Source organism: Filicampus tigris, chromosome 8, assembly GCF_054856515.1.
Source record: "Filicampus tigris isolate MCC_2025a chromosome 8, RoL_Ftig_1.0, whole genome shotgun sequence".
Classification (NCBI taxonomy): Eukaryota; Metazoa; Chordata; class Actinopteri; order Syngnathiformes; family Syngnathidae; genus Filicampus; species Filicampus tigris.
Genome location: NC_141224.1, coordinates 1,944,353 through 1,962,408, shown reverse-complemented (window position 1 = coordinate 1,962,408; position 18,056 = coordinate 1,944,353). Strand labels below are relative to the sequence as shown.

Sequence of the window (18,056 nt, the reverse complement as noted above, 5' to 3'; positions counted from 1 at the left end):
ACTCACGTTCACACGTACAGACAATCAAGACTCATCAATGAAGCTAACGCGTGTTTTTATAATCTAAGAGAAAGCTCTCAGAGTATCTGGAGAAAATCCATCCGACCAAGCAAGAACATGAAAACTGCACACGGGAAGACCTGGGCCAAAGATTCAAACGTGAATCTCAGAATTGTGAGGCAGATGTGCCAACTAACAGGCCACAGCGCTGACCCCTTCAGAAACTAGTCCTGCAAACCAAGTCTCGGTGACCGAGAACCATGTTCGGTCTGTCAGAGATCCAGCGTTAATGTGTGGATAGAAGAGAACCTTCCGGAAGGACGGCCATCCCTGCAGCAAGCCGCAAGTCTGGCCAGGACGGCAGAGTGGCTAGACTCAGGTCACGTCGCAGCTGGAGCAAAGCCACATGAAGGACTCTCGGACCCTGAGGGAAAATTCTCGGGTCTGATGAGACAAAGATTAACTACGGCGGGAATATCAGACATCAAGCAAGCGCCGTTCCTCGCCTGGCCAATAGCATCCCTAAAGTGAGGCTGGGAGACTAGTCCAAAGTTGTCCACCCTGTCGTTTTTTCTTCCACAAGCGGATGAGCGAACATGGCTACTTGCGAACTGCTGACATCTTGATTTGGTGACTGTGAGACTAAAAATGAAGCTTCACCAAGAGACTCTTGAGGGGCGGGGCGTTCAGTTCTGGGTTACAAACAGACAGCGTTCGCACCGATCACTCGGATGAAGCACTCCGAAAAACAGTTGGGTTAAAAATAACACAATTTAGCGTCCAAAATGGACGAGTTGGGTCAATTTGACTCACATTCTTGTGTTGTTTTGTACAAAGCAGGCCAATTTCTCAGGTTGTTTTTGTAAAAAAACGACCCATTGTTTGGGTTGTTTTCTGCAAAAACAACACAAAAAGTCGGGTCAACTTGACCCGAGTAGTGGATGAGTCCATTTTTGGACCCAAAATTGTGTTATTTTTAACCCACCTGTTTTTCGCGTGTACTTGCTGTTGACGTGGAGAGTAAACTGCTGACTCATCTCACCTTTGACTCCCGTCTCATCAATTGCAACGCGTGCACATTATATTGCTTCGACATTTGCACGACAGTCAGTCCTTTCAAAATGTAGAAAAACACTTGCCGGACAATTAATAACAGTTTAATAACGACGACCGTTTCAAACACTTCACATGATTTCCTACGGGAGAAGTGGTTTGAAACTGTCGTGCGACCGACGATCTGCCATCTGGCTATTGGACTTCCTCTAAGTGTTTTTTCTTTATTGAAGAAAGAACTTGTATTGGATAATAAAAGCCAGTTTTCATCAAATGTACAGGTCAGGCTCCAGCAGAGTGCGACAACCTAGCTACACTTGACACCCGCCACCCCCCCCCCCCCTCACGCCTCTCTTCATTTTTACTTTATCTCCCTGTGCTGTGGAGCATCTCGAGCATCTCCCCCGAGCGCCCTCCCTCCCTCCCTCCCTCCACTCTCCGACCACAGCGCAGAGGGTGGCCAAACCTGGTAAGTATTGACGGCGAGCTCCGGTGACACGGAGAGAGCCAGTCGATGGCCAGACACCCGGGGCCAAGGGTCAATGACGAAAAAGCTAGGCCCGCCCGGAGAGAGCCAAACGGGCGAGGCGGCTGATAGATGGGGAGGGGGAAGTCGCCGGAGATGCCTGCTCAGATTGCAAAACTTTAGGACACCTCCGGGTGAAAGTAGAAAAGAGAAAACTTCGCTGACCAGGGCCGGATGAAGACGAGGGAGTGAAATGTGGACGACCGCATCACTTTATTATATTGGACTTATTTTTGTTTCGTTTTTAAGCTGAGCCATGATTGGTTGTTACTTCCGAACAACTGCGACGTCATTTTCAGTCGACGGCAGGTGGCAAAATGGCCGCCAAACGGGCGGATTTGACCACTTAACGCATACTCCACAAACACAATGTGTTGTGTTTAGGCTAGCGAAGGCGCATACGACACAAGATTTGGGGGTTGACTTTAACTCATTCACTGCCAGACATATTCAGACCCTCTTTTTCCCTAATATTTGGAGAAAAAAAAATGAAAAACTTTAAAGTTCCCGGGATTGAATAGCTGGACTGTGAAAAGTCAAACAAATTTGTCTTTGGCAGTGAATGAGTAGGTATTTTCATGTTTCAATTGTAGTTATTTTGTAATTTTTTTGTTTCTTAAAAATAACATTGAAGAGGAAATCACTAAGCGGAAGCATCAAGCACGCAAGCAACAAGCGATTCCTTGGGGATCGAACCACCGCCGGTTTTCGATTCCCACCAAGTGACGGTGGCCTCCAAAAGCGCCACGGCAATTTTGGAACAGCAAATGGAAGTGATTGCCACACAGGAAATAGTCTGGCTGTGGTGTCTTTGATTTTAATTGCGGCATCATCATCCTCATCAGGTTCACTGTAGCACCATGGAAACGATGTGCCAGGATTTATAAAAATACGCAACGATTGCGTGCAGTCTTCACAGTGCAATCCTCTTCATTTGCGCATCAATGTTAAAACATCAAACAAACACTCATTGCCTCAAAGTATTCCATGTACACTGATACAAAAACAATATTTCAAACCGATCAAAGGAAACCGACAAACATACCTCGCCGCGCTCGCCGAGGATGCTTAATATGAAATGATTTTCTCTTCTGTTGTTTAACACAGGCGTCAAAGTCCCTTTTTGCGTGCAAACCTGGAGCCTGGAGATCAAACTTGGTGGCTCAAGTTCAAACAAAGCAGCTTCCTCATTACTCGCACCTGTGTGGCTACCTTGAGAGGTCCGCCTCTTGTCGAGCTACGGCGGCACTCAAAGGACAAAATTCAATCACCAAACTACACACAACCCATACACACTTCACACATCAACCATCCAAAGCGCATACAAAACAGAAAAAAACACTCTTTATTTACATTTCTATAGTGATAGAAAAAGGACAATGTAAACAAAGACACATTTAACAAAGGGGAAGTCAAGGCCCGAGCATTTGTGATGTCATTTTCAGTCGACAGAAGTGAGAAAATGGCCGCCCCCAGAGATGGCTAAAAACGAGGGGATTAACTCATATTCCGCAAACGAAATATTTATCAGAATGCCATGTTTCAACTAGTGGGCCTGCTGGGTACATATTCTGTAAAAAAAATAGATATGTCTGGGTTGATTTCCACTTTAAGTAGTAAAACCTGCTTTAGTCCTGACAAAACAAAAAGCATACGAGGGCTATTGTGCTCCTTTACAAGTGATTTAAATCACACCAATCTTTTCATTGAGCCAATATGGCGGCGCTAGCGGTTAGCGCGTCGAGCGCGCCGTCTGAAGTTCTGGGTTTGAACCTCAGCAACAAAATTCTGTCCGGAGTTTGCGCGCGATTGCATACTCTCATATTCCAATTCCGCGCGTTTTATGTTTAGTTTGACAGTCGACTTCAACTGGGTGCGGCATTAAACAGCTTCGGTCCTCCTTTGGGAAGTGTTGTTGACTATTTGGCAAAGTGCTGCTTATGTGACGCGACTTGAGGTGATTGCACTTCCGCCGTACGGCGCTCGGATCGCAAGTTCGGACTTGCAAGTCTGCCCCCGCCCACTATTGAGGTAGTGCTCGCCCCCCCCCCCACCAACGGCGGTTTGCTCTATCGGGGTAAACGTGATCAAATAACCATCAGAGAGAGTTCCTGGCATTGAAATTAGCGTGAGTAGAAATTGGCAAAGACACCGAGGAAGTTGAAGATGACGTGGGGGGAAAAGAACGCGATTGACTTAAACGTTCCTCAGGGATGTGGAGGGACAAGTGAGAGCTGCCACGCACGCGCCCGCGCGCGCGCACACACACGCAGCGTGTTGTGTATTGACAGCGAGAGTGTCAGCATGTATTGAACAGTGGGAGGTAAGAGAGTCCGCCTCCATCTCTCTATCGGATATCAGTCCCTACTCCTCTAATCATTTCCTTCCTTTTGGCCCTCTCTTCTTTCTAATGCAATTATCCTTCTTTCCTGCGCTCTTTTTTTTCCCGCTCACCCGTCCGTCTTTGTTTCTCGGTCTTCCATCCTGCTTTCCTCCTGCTCGCTACTTTTTTATTCTTTGTGAACCTCTTTTTTTTTTTTTTTTTTTCAACCCCCCCCCCCTCCCTTTACCTTTCCACCTGCCCGCTTGTGGCTAACAAGGCGGCGTCTGCCGGTGTCAGTTGTACTTAACGTCGCTCGCCGCCTCCTCTCTGTTCTTTTGATCTTTTAATGATCAGCCTTTGTGTCACAAAACAAAAAAAAACAAAAAAAAGAAATCACCGTCTCCCTGAGCCGTCTCTGAAGCTGTGCAAGAGAGCAACGTGCTTTACGCGGACTTTGTGGGGAACTGTACCAAAAAAAAAAACATTTATGAAGCGTCTGAGTAGCATTTTAACAAGCCCTCCAAGTGTAAAAAGAAGTCAAGTCTCGCAACGCGACCTGATGGAGATTGAAAGGTGTTGCGAAGAGGAAGAGGCCAAACCGCCCGAAGACGTGCTGAGCTGGTGGCGTCATTGTCAAAATGGCGTGCGGCTGTAATTCTTGCTAGCAAAGGTGCAGCAAAAACAGTAGTGCTGCGAATACTGGAGATGGGGGTGGAGGGAGGGGATTTGTTCCTTTCAACAGGGAAAACGCACCTGATGTTCATAGTTTGTTCACAGGTTTCCTTCTGTGGCAGGAGGTTCACCTGCAGGGCCCGTCATGGCACCTTGGCAGCAGCCGGCGGAGAAGCTGTCACAACAAGCGATTGGAAGTGTTGCTGTGGAGGCAAAAAAGTGGAAGCGGGGAGGCGAGAAGAGACAACAGGAGTCATCTGGAAAAAACAACAAAAAAAAAAAAGGGGGGGTTGACAAACAAGGCACATGGAAAACTCAATTAACAAAGTGGAAAAAAACAAGGTACAAAATAACAGAGAAACACCCGAAATGAACTCAAAAAGGCCAGTACAAACCTTTCTTTAAGAAATCAAGTAGTGCTGGGGGCTGCCAGTGCCAGCCACCAAAACTTAAAGAAAAAAAAAATAAATAAATATCTGACATAGAGTAAGACATCTGTGGTGGTAGTTGGCGCTACATTGTGGCAGAAAAGTCTTTGTTCACAATTTTGGTCTCCGTGTTAAATTTGATTTTACATATCAAAAGTACGAAAGGTATCAATACTCTGTATTGGTGAGTACTCAAAGAGTCAATACTGGTATAGGTCTGAAAAAAAAAAAAAAAAGTGGTATCAAATATCCCTACTCATCAAACAAGGAAACGTACATGACTGCAATGAACGGAAAAAGCCGGGAACTGAAGACAGGCAAATTGACAAGACAATGAGGCACACCTGGACAAGACATCAGTGGCAGGGGGCGTGGCCCTGTCAAGGCACAGATGTGCTTCTGCCATGTCGACACTCTGGTGTGCCACATTTGAAGGAAAAGGAAAGGAGACGCTTTGATTGAACATGACTGAAGTCAACTGCGACCACTCCCTCGGCGGCGCAGCCCTCCCGCTCGCACATTTGTTGGCCTGCGTTCATCTGCGAAATGACCAACATCGGATCTAAGATGCCTCTGCGCAGAGTTAGGCCACGCTGGATTCACACCGGTTGCAAAAACAGAGCCACGAGAGATTCCAAAAATTTGGGGGAAAAAAGCCAACGAAAAAGCAAAAACACTTCTTTTACATGATTAAGAACGCTGAAGTCTCCCAAAATGCCAAAGAAAGACCTAATTAAAAAAAAAAAAAAACGGACATAAAATTTGGTGTTAGTAAAGTTGTGTCTGGGGATTCGATTAGCTCCCTAAAGACTTTCCTCTTTCATGACGTGAACCTCATTAAATTGTCTCAACTAGAAATCGGAGCAGGTGCCAGCGAGGCTCTTTTGCTATTTGGAGCCTCGGAGAGGCGCTTTTGACTCTCTGCCAGTTTTCCCCGACACCACAACACGCTGTGCACGCACGACGCCGCTTCAATGCGTGCACGGTGTAAACAGCCGATTGAAATAGATAGCACGCACCGATTCCGATTTCCGCCTCTGCAGGGAACGAACGTTCCCTTTTTTTTTACGCTACAATCGGTAGCGACCGGAAACAGATGGTTCCCCGGAAAGTCCTCGAGCGTGGTTGCCGAGAGGCGCCAGGGGAGAGGGGGGGGGGGGGCGCGGGGGGTTCTGAGGGCTGGAGTTGGTTCAGAGTATTTTCTTCTGCACACTTGTAGTCTGAGCTGAGCAGTCCGCCTAGCCGACGGACCGGTCCGTTTATCCGCCTATGACGGGTGCCCAATTTGCCGGCGATAAACGATAAACGGGAAAGTAAAAAGAAACAAAAAAAAAAAAAGGCGGATTAAGCATACACGGAAGTGGATTTTCGCCCGTCCATTGAATCGTCTATAACCTGACGTTGATTATTTCGTTTGATGCAGGTAAATTTGCTGCTTTACTGGTGTTTTTTTTACATCATATTTTTGTAATTCTTAAAGATGCGGTACACGCCGTCACATGCCATGCACTCCACAATGTGTGCGTCCATCCAACTCCATACAGAGGATTTGAACACACAACTTCGGAGGTGCGAGGCAGACCTGCTTTGCGTTTGGCTGCTGACACCTTGAAGAGATGAATCAAAATTGGGCTGTGTGGGCAAAACCAAAGGAAATGTCATGAACGCTGGTGTGTCGTTCGAAAAAAAAAAAAAAAAAAAAACGTTCTGGCAACGATTCTTGTAAGGCTCAATAGTGGCGCATAAAGGAGTTAAGCAGCCATTAACGGAGTGAGTGCCTCCTGTCCAATTAGCCGCCGCTAATCCGCCGCTCATCCCGGACTTTTCCACGCACCGCCGAGACTTTGATCGCGGCTCGGGCAGCTAGCTGGCGGTGCGGCCCGTTTGTCAACGTTTGTAGCGCCACGCCGGCCCGCTAATCGCACTGACCCGCCGCGACCCCCCCCCCCCCCCCCCCCCCCCCACCGCCCACTCGCGGGCTCGCTCCACCCCCCACCGGCGGCCGGACGCGCGACGCTTCCTGCCGAGAGGAAAGCAGCGGAGGTGAGCTCCTGTGGCATGTGGATGCCGCGCGTTGCTACGCGTCAACCATAAACGGAGCGCCTCAAGAGGGACCTGCTTTGAATTTTAGGTCAAAATAAATACGATTCAAGGTTCTTATTCGGAGTATTTTTTTATTATTTACAAAGAAAAATTACACGATTAAAACTACCACGCAACTTTGTCTCTAGAATTGCCTGCTAGCTTAATGCTAACAATGCAAAATGCCATAGACGGGCTGATGACTAGTACTGGCGTCACGGTGTTACAACATTAAGCAGCGTGGCAAGTAAACAGTGGAGCAACACACGTGGACAGATATCAAAACAATCACAGGCATGTATTCTTTATCCTCTGTGAAGAAAGAATAGTATTACTGAAGCTTGCTGAAAAGCTGCATGTGACCGTCCCACCCGTAGGGCTGTAATACACCGCCCCCCGGTGGCCAATGCACGGACACTACAGTGCGAGGAAGCAGCACAATGTCAAATGAAATGAAGCAAAATTGCGGCAAAACTTTTTTTTTTTTCGACATTTTATTTTTGTCATCAGATGTTTTGAGTTACAAGCATGCTCATGGAACAAATTCAGGGGCCCAAGGGAGAAAGATCTTCCCTGCATCATTAAGAGTAAAAATAAATCATTCCTCCTCACTTTATTGTGATTTGTGTGCTCTGGTATGTATGTAATTTTAGCAAAGGTTTTGAAATGATATGTAAAATAAATCAGATACATACACGTTTGGACTTTGAGTGTTTGTGTTTAAAAAAAAACTTTTCAAAATGTACCTATACTTATACATGCAGTTGTAATTGGAGTGATATTAGGCACTGCTTATTTTGAATTTGACTTGAGCGTATTCTGATATATAATTTGCATGTGCAAACTTGGAGTTGAACATTTGAAAATGTTTGCCAAATGAAAACATTAGCCTCAAAAAAACCCTTGACTCTATTTATTTTGTCCCTATAAATGTGTTTAATATATTATGCAGGTATACTGTAGATGTCACGTTCTTCCTTATTTTTCCATTTTCAATTTTAATTTGACAACCATGCGCTCTGATATGCCCTTTGCACTGATTTTGCATAAAAAAAAAAACATTTTTATCATTTAAGCAACGAGTTTTTTTTTTTTACCCCCTAATCAAGTTTAATGCGTGGATTTATTTATTTATTTATTTGTGGGACTGCAAAAAATAAACGCGCACTGCACCCCCCTCGCCTCCCTCGTTTTTGCACGCATCCGCCATCCCCCACTACTATCATTCTCTAAGCACCCCCCACTTCTCTCTCGCTCTTTCTTTCCAAGAGTGTGGGGGGGGGGGCTGCGGGTGAGAGGAAAAAGCGGCAAGGAGGCGCGACTCGCAGGGCGGCACATAGCTGATCAATATTCGATTTAGTTGCTAATTTAGGGCCTTTCTATAGCTGTCATCCCGTGATGTATGAGTCCTAACCCGAGGTCGCCGCGGAAAAAGAAGAAGAAAAAACACACACATAAGAGGGACAGCGAGAAAAATCAAACAGCAGTCAACTTTTCACTTAACAATAGAGTGACTTGAATATTATTTATGGGGGCAAAATGGATGTAGGGGGTCGGGGGGAGGGGGCGGGGGGATTTGCTCCCATCGCCGGTGGCCGTGATGAAGCGGCTGCGTGGGAACGCGCGTGCGAGCGTGCGTTGGGTGGGGGGGGGGGGGAGCTGCACACGCGCACGCGCGCGCCACCTGCGTGATTAACAGCCACATGCACGAGCATTTTGTCACGTTAATGATGACGTCACCTAATGACTTGCCAATCGATCACTGTTCAAAAGGATGTTATCAATAATTTGAAAAGCCATAACGACTCTATTCTGTCTGGAGTTTTTAATGAAGGCGATGTGGCGTAATTAGTTCGAGATGGTTTGGGGGAGAGGAGATGCTTGATTTTAAGTGCTTGGAAATTAGCATACACACAAAAAAAAAAAAAATAAAAAAAAATCATCTTTGCTGATGAATGGATACGTCGACGGGGAAGAAATGCCGTGGCGGAACGACTCATAAACAGACATCCATCACGGCGAAGCGGCTCGGGACCACATCATTCTTGGGCGCTCCGTTTTCATTATCTAATGAGTGCGCGCTAGTCGTCGTAATGCGGCGCGCCGGCCGGGAGCGCTCATGGACAAAGATGGAAATTTCCAACGTCACACACGCAAAAGGCAAACTGAGTGTCTCAGGGGAGCAAGTATCTCAAGTAGATCAAAGCGGTCGTGTGAACCGCTGCATATTGCGGGGCTACGTTCAAAACAAGACGCAACAGGTGAAAATCTGCTTTAAATAGAAACAGAGGAGGCCATAGCAAGTCTTTCGAATAGAGTTAAAGCCCCCTTTAAACACTTTGTAAACATACTGCAAGCATAAAATGTACAGAAAATGCGTATGTACGTATATTAGTGTCTGTGCATATGCATGTGCCTTCAGGAGGCGGGGCTGGTGGGTGGCATGTCGTCAGCAGGCCTGCGTGGGACAGTTGAGTTGAAAACGGGACACCTGACGGGAACTTCTCCTGCCTCAATCATTGGCCATGAAGTGGAATGCTGCCTCCGTGACGATTCATAGACCCATCGGCTCCCTCCGAGCACTCGCGTCATGTCCGGGTGTACCTCGTCGCCTCGTCTTTGTCAGCTCATTGTTGCTGTTTCACATTTCCAGTCAGGTCTTGTTCCCTTTTTGTGGTGATTTGATTCCCACTTTGAGTCTTTTGTTCAATTTCTCTTGTGATTCTTCCGCACACCTTGCCTTTCCTTCTTCTGTGTGAGTAAATACTTTTCAAGATTCCGCCACTCCCTTGCTTCCCCGCGCATGGCGTCCTCCATTTTGCCGCCATTACTACAAAAACTCTCGATCCTGACAGAATGAACCAACAAACGCAGAAAGAAACCGGGGAAGTGAATATCAGCAAACTGGCAAGACAACGAGGCACACCTGGACAAGACACGAGTGGCTGGAGGGAGCTGACTGGTTGACAAAAGGGGCCGGGTGGAAAGGAAAACCGAATCAAGACAAGAGATGAAAATAGGGACAGAAAATAATGACAAGTCAGCAAAAAAAAAAAAAAATCATGAAAAGCACAGGCGGAAATATTCTGCATCGGGTTTTGTGTAAACGAGGCTTTTAATTGAAGTGTTTGGAAGCGGTTGGGTTCAATGTAGTTTCTTTTCACACAGCAAAACCAAAACGAGGATTTGGCGCAAGCGCATGTTGCGATTGATCGTCAAAGGCAAGCACTTGGCTGCCATGTAAACTGCAGAATGAATAAAAGGCATTTTAATTAGGATGATTAGTTAGGGAATCAATGAGCTGGCACCAGCAGAGCTCACAGAGACGCCCCCCCCCCCTCCGACCCCCCACCCCCCAACGAGTTCACTTTAATGGGGCGATCAAGTGAGCTGCTTTTTCAAGCCGCCTTTTGTTGTTGGCTGCCGCAACTGAAAAAAAAAAAAAAAAAAAAGGAAATGTTACAAGCAGCCAATATCATGGTGGCGATTTTCTTTCTCTCGTTGTTGACAAGCGAAAAAAGCCAACAGTGAGTCTGTGCTCATGAGAAGAAAAAACGAGAACAACCGGCGGGCCTCCGTGCATTCTTGAAAAATAACAAGTGCACTAACAGTGTTCACCACTAGATGGCCAGGACTGTCCTTTTCCATCAGAGAAGAAGAGCGAGCGGGTCGTGGTCACAAGGCGGAGCCGAAACAAGTCAAGAAAATGGCGTCCATTCACGGAATTAGCATTTAGCCAATTTACACTTGACGCTAGCAGCCACGTAACATTTCAACCAAAGTCACCACGACAACCCCGATTTGAAAAGTAAACAAACTTTTTTTTTTTTTTTTTTTTTCGCAAGAACCGGCGCCAATTTGTTTGAAGTGCATGACGAGTTACTAAGCAAACATACGGTAGCATATCAAAATCTTTTCGTTTTAGTTTTGCTTTATGTGCCAAAAAATGAATTCTTGCACTTGATGTTGGTTTGTTGTTTTGTGCCATCTGTGCACATGGGGGGAAAAAAAATACAGTCTGTGGTTATTTTGTTGTTAGCGTCAAAGGCTTGGTTCTAGTTGGAGTTTCTTTCTCAGTCAGTCGTTGTTTTACAGTTTGGAGCGTTAAAAACCAAAAATATGTTTCTTTCACAAAAAGAAACATTTTTTAAAAAAGTAGACAAAATATGAAAAAGTGTTTTTTGAAAGCCTCCCATGTTTGACTGCTGATTACTAAAGTGAAATGAAAGAACAGAGTGGTTTTGCTAGGTGCGGTGCAGCGCTTCTATTGTCACAGAACAAAATATTGAGCGTGTCTTGGGCGATCGATCTGAATGCCGTCAATATGGCCAACTCTGATTTGAAAACGGCCGGCAGCGAAGGAGTTCATACGACTTCGTCCTCATAAAAAGAAAAAAAAAACAATCAACAATTACAACTTTATCCTTGGAATCTTCCAAAGTTTTATTTTCATGTTTTTTTTTTTTTCTTTTTCCAAGTCTTTGTATTATAATTAGTGGGACATTTTTGAGGGGATGGGGGTCATGTTCCCTTGAAGGCAACTTTGAGGATGCCGGACATTAGCGCCCTCTAGGGGTGACATTACGCCAGCCATGGCCGAGGTCACGACGTTATTTCCATCCGGGTCAATATCGTCCTACTGAATTTCCTTGAATTATGTGACGAGCAATTTTGCCTTTGTGGGAAGTGGATGGGGTCTTTTTCGGGGAGGGTGTGTGTGTGTGTGATCGGGGGGGGGGGGGGGTGCTCTTTTGCATATAAACGAGGATATGGAGAGTGGGAGTGTGGCTGGTATTGGCTGCCAGCTGCCACGGAGCTCTTCGCTTGTTTGGCCAAAGTTGATTTCCCCAGACCCTCCTCCCCTGGGACGGCACCCCCCACACCCCCCGACCCGCCCCCAACCCGCCGCCACCTCCCCGCCGGTTAAACGTCCAGGTCATTGACACACTCACGCGGCACATCCCAGGATTTCAATCTGGTCTCCCCGCGGGCCCCCCGCTGCCACGTAAAGGCCGCATTTCCCTGGTCATTACCTGCGAATCACCACCAATGCCTCACCTCGCCGTACGCCGCCATAATCCGATCAAACCTGCAATTAGCGTCATTACAAGGGAACGGCCTCGTGAATAATAGCCCGGCAAGCAAATGTGATTCTTACCCCCGCGCGCCTGTAATGAGCATTGTTTAAACGACCCAAACCAAATTGATGCCGACTCGCCGAGCATGAACGACAGCTCATATGAAGATGCGCGCGTGTGTGCGCGTGCGTGTGTGTGTGTGTGTGTGGGCGGGCCCCCGCGAGAAGCTGTTTAACAGTGGTTAATAATCTCCATGATCTATGATCTCGTCTTGTGTCACTCAGCCATTAAAGAGACATTCGCTCTGTGTTCTCCACACCTCGTCTCCTCAGACCCCCCCCCCCCCAACCCTCGTAGCCCCGTGTCAAACCCCCCCCAAAATAATTGTGTGTTAATAGGTTGGCTGGTGGGGAGGCTGGTGGAGGGGGCGGGGGGGGGGGTGGATTACAGCCCAGGGAGTGAGGATGGAAGGATTATCGGGGCAAGAGGTCGCTGTTAACAGAGGAGATGATTTGCTGTGATGACTCACCCTTTGCTGCTGAGGAGATATGTGGCGAGTAAGGAGAAGAAATACAGTCGAGGACTGCAGTGGAACATCATTTGTCAAGGGACAATGGGAAGACTATTTAAAGGAGATGCCAACTGCCTCATTAGCAACCCCTGACGTTGGCAAAAAAGGACAGTAGGTCTTTTTGGGGATTTTAGCTCGGTCACATCCAAAAACCGTCTTCATCTAAATGCGCCAACATGTTAACGCTCACAATATTACGTCGATTTTTGTTAAAGCGAAACTAAACCAAAGAATCGGTTGGAACCATCATGTCATCAGCTCATAGTTACTACGCTAGTTACGGCAGCACACGCAGGAAGTCCGCTAACCCGTTTGACGTGTTTGCCCACGCGACGGTCGTAGCGCAAGTACCTAAGAGCACTTATAAGGTTCATTCCGGCCGACAGCGGAGGGGGAGATTGCCCGACATGGCGACCCCTGAGAAGGACGGCATTTTCATCAAGCTCAGTCGCAAGCATATTTGAAATCTTTCTCCTAAGAAATGAATGTGAGAAGAAAGTATAAGGCACGGAGTTATATTCGGGACCCTCCTGTCATTTTCATTACATGGCAACGTGCAACAACCAAATATAGTTATGAATGAATGAAAGGTTCTGCACAAAAAAAACCACATTTATTTTTGAATAATTGAAAGCGGGCATTCACAGCAGGCCCTTTAACCCTGGATGAAAAAAATAAAAGGAACCGTCAGAAAATCGACCTCAAGTATTTTGACATCTGAGTGGTATTTATTTGAGTCCTGAGGATTGTACATATGCCGCCACCTTAAATTATTTGGGGTTCATCGAAGGAACTTGAAATGGTCATTTAACACGAGTTCGAATGTGATTGCTTCATTGCGAACGCGGCCACATCCCCATTTATAAGAGGGGGCGTGCACTTGTGCAACCATGTTTGTTTTGACTTCTCCTCTTGTTTATTTTCAAATGAGTAGTACACGGTGATGTTCACTCATTGTGGGAAAAAACGCAAAAACTTGCCCGTTGAACAGGGGTGTGTACACTTTCTCCCCGCTATGGCGTCCTTTCTTAGTTCATAGTTGTTAAAGTGACTGCTGATTGTGGTAGCAAAAGAAAAAAAAAAAAACAATACACAAGTTAAACGACAGTTTTCAGTTCGTAATTTTGGGGTGCCCTTTTTGCGGTCTTAAGCACCCGCCCCCAAAATATGCGTGCACGTGCCTGGTTGACTGCGTACGGCAGCGGTGGGCGTTGTGATCATGAGCGTAAAGAGGAGCGAGCTTTTTTGGCGGCGTTGCGAGGGTCCCCCCCCCCCCCCGCCCCCCCCCCAGCCCTTGATGGCTCCTAATCTGGAGCGGAATGAGCCGTGAGAGGAAACGGCAAGTCGAGAACATTCTCTCCCCTGACCGCCCCTCCCTCGTTTCCTCTCTCCTTGCCGCCCCGCTTTGAGCCACTTCCATCCACCAAATGAAGTTGTTTGGCATTGACGGGACCCTTGAGGCTGGCCGCCAGGAGAGGCGGGAGTCGCCCCGGCAACGCAAGCGGGCGGGCGGAGGCGGGGAGTGAGGACACTGAAGCGTTTCTAATTTAAATAAAGCCTTGGGCAGACTGAAACTGGCAGCGAGCTTCCCCTTTGCTCACCGGGAGAAGATGGAGAAGAAAGGGGAAAGGAAAGGAGAGCGAGAGGGATATAGAGATGTCTCCCGTGCTGGATTTGTTATCCGCATGGAGGAGTTAGAGACCAGAGGACGACGGGGAGCGGGAGGGGAAAGAAGAAAAAAAAAAAAAAAAAAAAAAAAGGACGAGCTGGATGAGACAGAGAGGAGGCCACGCGAATAATGGAGGGAGAAAAACAGTGACAAGACGTCAGGGTTAAGTGTGGGGAGAGAACATAAACTTCAAGTGGAGTTGGAGAGTGTGCGCGCGTGTGTGTGTGCGGGTGTGTGTGAACCGAAAGAGTAGTGGGAAGTACTCATGCTATGTGACTTCAAGGAGATTTGTATGGGGCTGCGCGCGCTACGAATCGAAAATTGATTGCGATTTTGACTTCTCGTGATCCCAAAAACTTTATAACGGAAGAAAAAACCATGAACGTCCCGAATAGCGCAGTGTGAACTTCCTGCATTGTGAAAGCACCCTGAACGCACCGTGTTGCTTTCAGCACGCGTGTGACCTGCGACGCACGCGTGCGTGTATGGTGTACTTTAAACTGTTTACAGGAACTCGATGCTGGGGTTTACTGTAAAGCTAAACACACAAAAAAATACACACTTTTAGATTTTGAATACAAACCATGCTTCCTTTTAGAAACTTCGCCAATGCTAATGCTAGCAGTCAATGGGAAATCCCATTTATGGGCTGAAGAAAATGAGCATGGAGTTGTTTCTTCAAATAACGAATACTCACGCATAAAGACACATAATCGAGCAATAATCACAGGCGTATATTCTTCCTGATTTGGGAAAAACGAGTGATACGAAGAAAGTTCAATCAAAACGTTCCTAGTCTACTCTTTTTTGCTTGTAAATGCGCACTACACTGCCCCTAGAGGCCAAGGCCTGCATAGCAGGAATGGCAGGTACCTCATTTTATTATTATTTTACTTGTTACTAATTTACGTGCAGCTTGTTCTTTCAAGCGATACTGTAGTTCAAGTTGAGTTTTGGTAGTAAGTTTGGAAATCAATGAATAATTGTCTTTATTGGGCGTGATTTCAATATCAAAATAATCCTGATGAATAATGTTTGTATACGCAGCCGGCCCTGTACTCTGTTTGAGTATTGACATTTGTGACGACTTGTTAATTTTTCTCCCTATGCTTGAAAAGGGATATCTGCACTTTGGACTCCTTACGCTGTCAAAACGGCCTTTTTGCAACCGCTGTGGACGATGACGACACGACGGAAAACGACGCAAAGAGAGAAAGTCAACCGCACTTCAGATCTTGATGTCTTGGGGTTTTATAAGGTGGAAAAAAAACAGGGACAGCAGAAACATAGCAGAACCTGAACCATCTGTTATTGGAATTTTAGTCAACCAAATAATGGAATTGGCATTGACCCAAAAACATTTTTTTTTTTTTTAATCCTTAATCACTTAAAATGAACATGAAATTGAAGAAAAAAGTGGTCTAATGGTTTTTTTTTTTTCTGTGGCAGTATACATTTTATATAAACGTACTCTGGTTTAAATATAGAAGTTGAATCAATACGAGTATTTTTACCCGCTTTTTGTTTGTTTGTTTGTTTGTTTTTTTTACACAGGCATCTACACTTGAACTTAAGTACAGAGTGTGAGTACTTTTGCCACATCTTTGGAGGGCGTGCGATCCATCTCGTTGGGAGAGTCCATCCATCCTCCTGCACTTGCACAAACACACAAATGAAGTCTCTCTCTCTCTCTCTCTCTCTCTCTCCTCACAACCCCCGAAGGGGCGTCACCATCACGCTCATCTCATCAAAACTTCTCCCAAGTTGGCAGCAACTCTTCCCCGTCCGTCACAGCGTGTCCCCCCTCCCCTCCCCTCCCCCTCCCCCGCCTGCGCCCATGGCTCAGCGGGCCGCCTAATGGCTCATCTGAAGTTTCAGCGAGGAGCGGCGATGCTAACTTGGCTCTCCCGCTGGTTGCCACGTGGACGGACGAGAGGGGACGACCGGCCCTCGACTTAACTCACAAAGACAACAAAAACACCAAAGGCGACGAAACGGATTTGATTTGGTTTCCGTCGGGAGGCTCGTTTCAAGCGCGAATTCTCAAACGTGGCGACCAATTGTTATCCATAAAAAAGTATTGGACCGAATTTGAGTATCGGGTGTCCATAAAGCAGGGAGGCACGAGTACTGGTACCAGGTACCGATACTGGTATCTCACGGACACGGCCAATACCAGCCACCGATACTTAAGGGGATAAAAACCACACCTGAGAGTGACTAAGTCCTCCTTGGCAGTAGTTGGCGCCAAACTGTGACAGGTTGACACATGGGTGAGTCATAATCTGTGCCAGGAAGAAAATCTTGGTTCACAATTTTTGCTGTATATTAAATTGAAACAGTTGCACAAGTAAAGGCCTCTCTTGCAAATAAACCCTGTTTGTTATTGCGTTATACACTTAAAAAATGACTCATTCTTTTACTGACAATTACAACTATAGTGTATTTTGTTTTTGTGTACTGTCATATTTTGTATATACACGGCCACAATTTAAAATCATTTCATGGTGTAAAAGAGTGAGTCCATTTTTGGGGACATCTTCTTTTTTTTTTGTTTTTGTATTTGCATTCAAACAAATGTTGCGACGGCGTCGGACACGGTCCAATAATTCAAGATGCCGCTGCAGCTATTTATTCTTGACTTTTGTTCACGTTTCAACTTTTAATTCCCAGGTGAAAATGATCCAAGTGAGCATTTCTCTCTCTTCGACACCATCAAGGCTGGCTGAAGCGACATGGTGGACGCGCGGGTGCCGACGAGGCCCGTTTTGAGTCAACCGAAGCGTCGGCGCCAATGACAGGATGCCGTGACACAGTGTGGAGATGAAAAGGCGAGCGCGTCAAGGTGCCACGTGAGCAGGCGAGGATGGAGCGGGAAGGAGGGAGAGCACCTCCCCCCCCACCCTCCTACCCCCCCCCCCCCCCGATTCCCTCCCCCCTCCTCCCTTCAAACACGCACGCGTAGAACCGGCCGGGGCAGCGGCTCCGCTGGAGTGGAGAACCATAAATCTTCATATAGCGGCTGTTTTGATTAATGCAGCCCAGTCGAGCTAGGGGGCTGGACCTATCCCATTACGGCCTAATGGAAGATGGAGCGGCGCTGTCTCCACCACTAGGCCCCTGTCATTTGTTCCACTTTGCAGTCCATTTGGCCGAGAGACTACAAGCCACTCCATCAAAAATATTTTCAGAGTTAATTTCCGCCCGCTTAATTCGCCTTGATTCGGATTGCGTATCGAATGGCAGGATCGATTTTCGCCTGGCGTCTAAATTAAATAAAAGAGAGGGGCTATACTTTAAGGCTGCATTTTCTTTCTTTTCTCTTTTCCATTCCATTCATCCCGCCATTTCCCAGCCATCCTTTAGCCCGGGTCGGCTCGTTCTTTTCCCGCGATGCATCTCATTTCCTCCCTTCTCCCCGCGTTTTGATAGAGCCGCCATTGCAGCGGCGGCGGCGGCGGCGGCACAAATGCGATATCGGATTGCGCTCACGCGAGCGGGCGGCCCGGCCCGGCCGGAAAGGGGAGCCGGGCCGCGTTGGCGGGAGGGATGGATGGGTGGATTTGACGTGAATTGCGCGGAGCAAAAAAAAAAAAGGAGTTGGGATGCAGGCAAAAGGCACTTTTGCAGCTAGCTTTAGCCAAAGTGAGATCG

At 46.9% G+C, this 18,056-nt stretch overlaps 1 protein-coding gene across 2 annotated transcripts in view; it reads right to left on the bottom strand.

Annotated features, from left to right (window-relative positions):
- erfl1 (Ets2 repressor factor like 1) overlaps positions 1–2,738 on the bottom strand; it is a 74,685-nt gene extending 71,947 nt beyond the window's left edge. The window contains exon 1 of one of the 2 annotated variants that reach the window (XM_086038451.1): positions 2,625–2,738. The gene's annotated coding sequence lies outside the window, so the exon portion shown is untranslated. The remainder of the gene's footprint in view (positions 1–2,624) is intronic. The other variant, XM_086038452.1, reaches the window with a different exon arrangement.
- Positions 2,739–18,056: the final 15,318 nt, after the last annotated feature.